Genomic DNA, 7,862 nt, shown 5'->3' with positions numbered 1-7,862 from the left:
AATTAAAAACTAATTCCATGTTTAAAAAATTCTTCTCAAAAATCTTAGTGACATGATATTACAGACAGATATAGTTACAGAGCTGGTTAAATACATAAATATATACCAGGAATGATTTCACTTTTATTATTTTTAAGGTTTAGATAACTAATATAAAATTGCTGAGAATTTGTGCTCATGTACTCAGGAATCTCATGTTAACTTTTCAGGAAAGAATTTTCATTTCTTAAATGATTTTCAATGATTATTTTAACAATTTACATGTTCTAGCACTAATTGGTATGTCACTGAATAAATATTTTAAAATGTGTTGTAATTTAAATTATTTGTATAAAGTTTTTATTTGGTGCAAATTCAAATTCATAGAAAAGTTGCAAGAATATTTCAAGGCGCTCCAGTATACCTTCACTGGTCTCTTTTGCTCAGTGTACCCTAGCGTACTCTCTCCCATTTCTTTCTCTCTCTTTATCTTTATCTGTCTCTCTGTTTCATATCAATGTGTGTATGAATATGAAGTCTTCTCTGAACCATTTGAATGTAAGTTGAAGACATCATCGCTCTTTTTTAATTAAATCATTTGGTGCAGATTTTTAAAAAATAAGGATTTTATTTGCTCCTAGCATGTCACCATGTTGATGCTTCATGGCCTCAGTGTCTTGTAGGTGTCTCATCACCTTGTTACAAATAGATTGTGGAGGGGCCAGTGCTGTGGTGCAGTAGGTTAATCCTCCACCTGCGGTGCCGGCCTCCCATATGGGTGCTGGTTTGAGTCTTGGCTGCTCCTCTTCCCATCCAGCGCTCTGCTATGGCCTGGGAAAGCAGTAGAAGATGGCCAATTGCTTGGACCCCTACACCCATGTAGGAGATCCAAAAGAAGCTCCTGGCTCCTGGCTTTTTGGATTGGCGCAGCTCCGGCCATTGCAACCAGTTGGGGAGTAAACCAGCGGATGGAAGACCTCTCTCTCTCTCTCTCTCTCTCTCTCTGCCTCTCCTCTCTCTGTGTAACTCTGACTTTCAAATATATAAAGTAATTAATTAAAACAACAACAACAACAAACCCAAATAGATTGTGGAAAATATTGCCTGTGGTGACCCTGAACTTGGGCTTTCAAGAGACTCAGCAGCATGAGAAGTCCAAACCTATCAGCTGTTACTCCACTCCCTGCAAGAAGGACTTAGCTTTTGACATTTTAGAGCTCGTGGAGCAGATTGAAAAGAAGACAGGACTTTCACCAAATATATTTAAAGTGCTGTCTTACCATCCATCGGGTTCCAGAGCCTTCTTTGCTTATTACAGTGTCATCTGAAACAAAGAAAGAAGCCAACTCAGCAGAGCTGACAAGGAACTCATCACTTCAGTGACCAGCCTCGCCAACAGGTACCCTTCCAATGGGGTTGCCTGTAGAGCTCAGTACAGGGTCTACTTGAAGAACCCAGTGCTCTCCGAGCAGGTCGCTATGAACTGGAGAAAATCTGACCTCCCTGCTCGGGAAAAAGCAATGCTAGACGTTGCACTTGCTATTTCCCAAGCAGATGACATAATAGATGACCATGTCACAAAACTTGAGTGCATGGCTTTAATCAAGATGCCTGGGACATAGCTGCAATTTCAGCTTTTTGTGCCATGTCCAATTGCCTTGCTAATTTTGCCAATCTTGTTCCCAACAGGAATTCTATTTTACGGGCAGAATCAGTGATGTTAAAGAGACTAAGGCTGAATTTGCTCCTTCCAAAGTATGAAAGCCTGACAAGAAAGACCAGTTTATCATTTCTGTCATGTTCTATTATAAGGCATCAGTTGAGAAGTAATTTTTAAAAAACATCTAGTCAACAAGAAGAAAGTAAATAAATTTGATCCTTGCCTGCTTGGAAAAAAAGATATTAAATTCAAAAAACTTTAGCATTATTATGACACTATTATCTAACCTGTTTAAATTTAATTTCTTATCCTAATACTGTCCCTTGGAGCTACTCCCCCCCTCCTCCCCCCGCCAAATTCGGGATCCAATCCAGTGTCACATGTAGCCATAGTTGTCAGGTCTTTTTGGTCTCCTTTAATCTGAAACAGTCCCTCACCTTCTCTCCGTATTAAGCTTGACATTTTTCAAAAGAGAACTACTTTGTTGTTTTGTAGAAAGTCCCTCAGTGTGGGCATGATTAGTTTCAGGCTATGCATTTTGGGCAGAGATAAAGTGATATGTCCTTAGTGCACCACATCTGGAGGTGCACAGTGCAATGTGGCTCCGTATTAGCAAGGTTGATTTAGATTCTTTGGAAGAGATGATGTCCGTCAGATCTTACCTAGTAAAGTGAGCTATTTGGGGTTATTTCAATAAGTTTGTGGAAAATGAAATTAAAAGTTTATTTTGGTGTGAAAACTTGTGAAATCCTCAAGTAGCTTTTTTTCATAATACTTATTTTTCATGAACTTTCTAAGACCCTTTGTAGTTTATGAGAATTACTTGGAGATCACATAAATCAAATTTTTACCCAGCATGTTTAATATCAGTTGATTTTATTAAGTGTTCTGGTTTGCTCAATGGGAGATCCTTCCAGCTGACTCCTTGTGCTTTGAGATGCTTCCTTAGCCTATAAGCACACCCTTGCTTTTCAGCATGAGGTACAGCAAGGTCATCTTGTACTCTTTCTGTTCTAACCATGGAAACACCCTTTTTCCCATGGAGCCTTGGATTTTCAGTATAGAATGGGATTGATAAACCAAGATCTGGGTAGTAGATGCGCTTTTTGTTATATATGTGTCATTGCTTGTAGAACCTCTCAGTGGTGGTACTCTCTTTCTCTCTCTCTGTCTCTCTCACACACACACACAGAAAGAGAGAGAGAGAGAGAGAGAGACTCAGCTTCATTTTATATCTGGTGATGGGAAAGAGGAACAAAAACAGCTAAGAGATGTATCTAAAACTGTAGGTGGCAGAGTCAATCATAACACCAGAACCATAGTGGATGCTATGTTCTTCATTGACATTAGTGCTTTTAGAGCAGAGTTTGGTTGAGCATAGTACATTCACTAAAGTGGACAGAAGCCTCGATTCTATTTGTGTAAGACTGGTTTCTAAGCAAGAAGAATTTTAGAATATGCCATTTTTTACTGTATGAACTTGGGCTTCGTTAGATGTTGAGACCAATGCTGAGGATATTTGTGTGGTAAGAGGTATACAGAGAAGTAAGTTTAACTGATTAAATTTGCCAGGGGTCATTTTTGTGTGATCTGTTTTTACTCTGTTTGTTCCAGTTGTTTTTGAAATGTTTCTGTCCTTGGAGATTTCAGTGACGAGAACATTTTTTAAGAACTCGTTTTTAAAAAACTCAGCAGTTTTTTAAATGCTATCACCTGTTGGCATATGGTCAAGACATCATTCACAATGAAACATTTGTTCTTTGGGATTTGTCAACATCCATCAGGCAAGCTTGTCTGGTCAGTTGCCTTCTCCAGAAGTCCCGGATGTGGTGACTGGCAGTCAGTAGTGCTTGAAGATGACTCCTATCAAGGGTTAAATTCCTTGATCTTTGCAGAGGTCATGTGATCCACATACATTGCATCTGGTGTTTTTCTTTCTTCATGCACCAACAAAGGCTACAATGCTCTGTTTTTTCTTCCCCCAGAGCTGGTCTGACCTCTTCTTTGCTCCTCCATTCCTATCATTGTTCTTATCTACTTGCTATCACTTCACTCAGTGCCTTCCTGGACCAAGGTGAAGGAAGAATTTCAGTTAATATCTTCATGTAAAATTTTAGTTGACCAAGTAAGAGGGTGAAGTCTGGTGGGAGAGATACCTCATTGGAGATGATGATTGAGACAGATGTGCTAACGAAGGTGAGCAGGCAGTGCTCTGGGGTCGGTGGTAGGAAGCTCACTGGGGGAGGCCTGTGAAGGTCTCCTGTATTACTAGATCCTTAAAAAACCACGGTAGTCCAAGAAGGATAAGCAGGTGCTAGGCCACAAAAACATTTGAAAGGCACGTTAAGGGATCCAAAGGCATGTTAAGAAATCCAAATACTGGGAGCCATAGAAGACTCTCAAGTGGTCTGCTTGGGTCTGTATCGGAAGGCTTTCTCCAGTGACATCATGAGGAGCTGTAGGAAGTAAATCTAAAGGGAGACAAGTGAAGCAGAACAGTGAGAAATCATGAGGCCTGGAATTGAGGGCGATGCATTTATAGGACAACAGATAGAATCGAAGTCTATTTTTGCATGTAGACTCCACAGTGCCTGGTAAACAGTTAGAGGGGGGATGGGAAGGTAAACAGGGATGAGGAGGAGTTAGGAGACTAGTGTGTAAGGTTGGCATCAGCCAAACAAATGCAGACTGCAGGTGGATGGGGAAGATATTACATGTTAGGTTTTGGACATGGATTTAAGGTTCTAGAGATATAATAATCAAAAGCCTAAGTCAAGATCAGAAGAAAAGCTCTTGTTTTCATTCATACAGCTGGTAATATTCAGTAAGTTTTCAGTCCAGTGTATTTTTTCAATCATACTAGCCTTGTTATAATTTTGCTTTTTCTTCAACTACCTGGCTACACATAAATATATCCACAATTCCTTTGCATTCATATTTTCTGAATTATTTTTGTATCATCACTGTTACTGTTACTGAATGAGAAACATATTTTACCTTAAAATATATACTTAGTTTCTTCCTTTTTAAGCTTTTTAAAACATTTATTTGAAAGGCAGAGTGATGGGGGGAGGAGAGGGAGGGACAAAGCGAGAGGGAGAGGGAGAGAGAGAGAGAGAGAGAGAGGTTGGTCTTCTATTCACTGGTTCACTCCCCAATTGTCTGCAATAGCAAAGGTTGGGCTAAGCTGAAAAGAGGATCTCCCAAAAATTCCACCTGGGACTCCCCTGAGTGTCAGGGGCCCAAATACTTAGGCCATTTCCTCTGCTTCCCAGGCACATTAGCAGAGAGCTGGATCTGAAAGTGAAGCAGCAGAAACTCAAACCAGTGCTTATATGGGATGCCAGCATCACAGGTGGCTTAATCCGCTGTACCACAACGCTGGCTAATGGACCACCTTCTATGTGCTTGGTGCAAGCCAAAGAACAGGATATAACTGGGACTGGGAAGAAGATATGTTAAAGAGCTGACTATACGCAATTAAGTTCTAAAGTAAAGAATAATATACCTTTGGAATAGGAGAGTGAGAATAGGTAATATTGTGTAAGAGTCGAGTAAAGAGAAAGACAAGAAAGGAATGATATTTGAGCTGCACCTTAGGAAGGCTGGTGAGACACAGGCGTTGAGATGAACAAGCTACCCAGGAGAGTGTGGAAACCTGCCCCAAGGGAACAGAACACTTCTGTCCGGACAAGACTCCCATCTGCAAGCCTATTCAGAAAGGATTTCTATCTGACATGGAGGGACACTGCAGGTTTTAAAGCGATAGGTAGTGGATGGGAAATCTTTAGAAAGATTTTTCTAGATGAGTGAAGAGCATGGGGTCTCAGATTATTTTTGCATTTTTAGTTCCTATATTCTTGTGATGTGGAAGGAAGCTGTCCTAGAGTTTTCATGAAATGCAAACTCACTGGGTACAAATAGGTCTCTCCCTCTTGGTGGCTGACGGTTCTGGAGTTTGTTGCAAATACAGGAACAAATTCAGGAACAATGGCCCAAAACTTGCAGTCAGTAGCTGCAATCAGCAGGCATTTTATCATCCTTGTGCCATGTGCAGCGGTTTTTGCCGAGTGTTTTTTATCTGTGTTTGCGTCAACCTTAGAGACAATCTGTTCAGTCACCAAAGGGATACCTTCAAAGAGTTCTCTTGGATAAGGTCCACTTGTGTGGTCAGCCGTGACCTCATCTCACTGCTCCGGGGGCCCTGCTTTGGGGTGCTGCTGGGACAAGAAGCACAGAGGCCCTTCTTTGGAATGCTGCTCATTTTGGAACACTCCAGAAACCCCCAGGTAGCTTGTTAAATGGTTTTCCAGAGTTCCTTTTTTTTTTTTTCATTTTTAAATAATTTAGCCCACTGCCCTGTTTATATTCAAGAATCATCAGTGGCAGCCAACTGTTTAGAATCCTTTTACAAGTACGGAGTGTGAGATTTGGGGAGGGGTCAGGGTGGCCAAAGTAGGGCTTTTCACTTTGCTGGCACAACATTTGGAACTGGAGGAAAGAAGAGTAGAAATGCTGGGTCAGATTTTCCTGAACTTAATCGCGAACCAGATGTTTCTACCCAGCTCCCGTAACACTCCTTGCATAGAAATGTTCACACTTATCTTTCTTAGCTGTCTCTTCAAATTTGAAACTGTTAACTGTGGGCTCTGTTTCCTCCCATTTTATTTATTCACGACAGGAGAGTCCCCTGGCTGCCTCCTGCCACCCCTTGGATGAGAAGCCACGTGTCCCCTTGCCTTTCTCCTGCCTGGCTCACCCAGCTCTGGGTACAAATTTGAAATCCCAGCTCCGGTGTTCACAGCCTCCTCCCATAGCAACTGCTCATGCAGATTCTGTTTTAAAAGTAGCTGAGAGGTGGAGCAGGCGGGCGCGCTGGGCCTGGGGCAGGTGTCTTGTTGCAGCCCCAGAGAGTGAGGCTAGACAGGGGACAGGACCTGCTTCCAGCACAGGCATTTGCTGCCAAAAACAGCTTCGTCCCTGAAGAGCCTCTGACTCATGCCTCTAATAGGGCTCTCATGATTTTTTGGCTGCAGATTTGTTCCTTTGAAATGAAGGGTTATTATATTTTTGCTTTGTGAAATCTGAAGTCTGAGGTCATCTTTGTAGATTCGCTCCCCTGTTTCACGCTCTCATGGCATTTTTAAGCTCAATTAGCAATATCCATTTGTGGGACTGCATTTCAAAGGCTACCTGTGCACAGACTAGATGTCTGTTCTCTTCACTGATTGTTTTCTGAATGAATAAATGGATGAATAAATGAATCCTGTGTTATTCCCAAACAGCCCTGGCAAGGAAGAAAGATTGTCTCTGAGAACCACAGTAGGTATGGTCATCGGGTTTCATTGGGTCATTGGGTATGGTCACGGCAGGTTGCAAATAAATTGGAGACAGGGAGGGGGTGTCCTGCTAGATAAAGGTGACTCTGAACGCAACAAAGAGAGCGGTATAGAGCCTGCTAAGGGGCAGGCCTGAATTTAGCAAAGTGTGAGACATAAGGCTATTGAGTGCATGGGTAGATCACCCTATGAATTTTACAAGCACTGAGATCATTCCTAGGTTATACTAAAATATAATTGTTGGGTTGGCAGTGAGAAATTTCAGCTATGTAGAAATTTTACTTATGTGACTTAGTTTGTTTCCATAGGATGCTGGGCCACCAAGGTATTAGCACTCGCTGGAGAATCAATTTTATTTTCCCTGGGCAATTCTAGAAAATCCACCATGCCCTTTGACATAGGTAAAGATGGCCATATTTCATTCTGCTTCCACGTCACAAAATAGGACAGGTGCTCCTGCATGGCAGTGGCAGGTGTTCAGAGAAGCAGGAGGATTCTCTCTTAGTTCTGCTTGGAACACAAGGATTTTCACACACGTCTGTATTGGAAGTGGCATTCAATCAAAAAGGGGGGGAAGGGCTAGGAAGTAGAGAGAAGAAAGCAGTGACAGGCCACCCGGAAGAGGATAAGGAAGTCTTACCCAGGCACTGGAGTGGCAGGTGTTTGCCAACAGTAGCTGGGATTCCTCCAATGTTCATGGCACACTGAAGAATATTTACTTCAGCTTTCTAAGTGAGGAGAAAAACACTCCGTGTTGCAAGCCATGAAGGAGTCTCTATTCCAGAATTTAATACTTGAGGGCACACATGAATTTCTCCTCTTTCCTGCCTGTTTTAAGCAGGTACCAGGTTGTCTAATTTGGGAAATGCCACCCCATTAACACC

General features: G+C 41.9%; 1 pseudogene; it reads left to right on the top strand.

Moving 5' to 3' along the window:
* The first annotated feature begins 629 nt into the window (after window positions 1-629).
* LOC149122347 (uncharacterized) lies at window positions 630-1,740 on the top strand (annotated as a pseudogene).
* The last annotated feature ends 6,122 nt before the right edge of the window (window positions 1,741-7,862 follow it).

Source organism: Oryctolagus cuniculus, chromosome 14, assembly GCF_051225735.1.
Source record: "Oryctolagus cuniculus isolate XC-2025 breed Fujian yellow rabbit chromosome 14, ASM5122573v1, whole genome shotgun sequence".
Lineage (NCBI taxonomy): Eukaryota > Metazoa > Chordata > Mammalia > Lagomorpha > Leporidae > Oryctolagus > Oryctolagus cuniculus.
The sequence above is the reverse complement of the archived record's forward strand: the minus strand, read 5'-3'. Positions and strand labels throughout refer to the sequence as shown.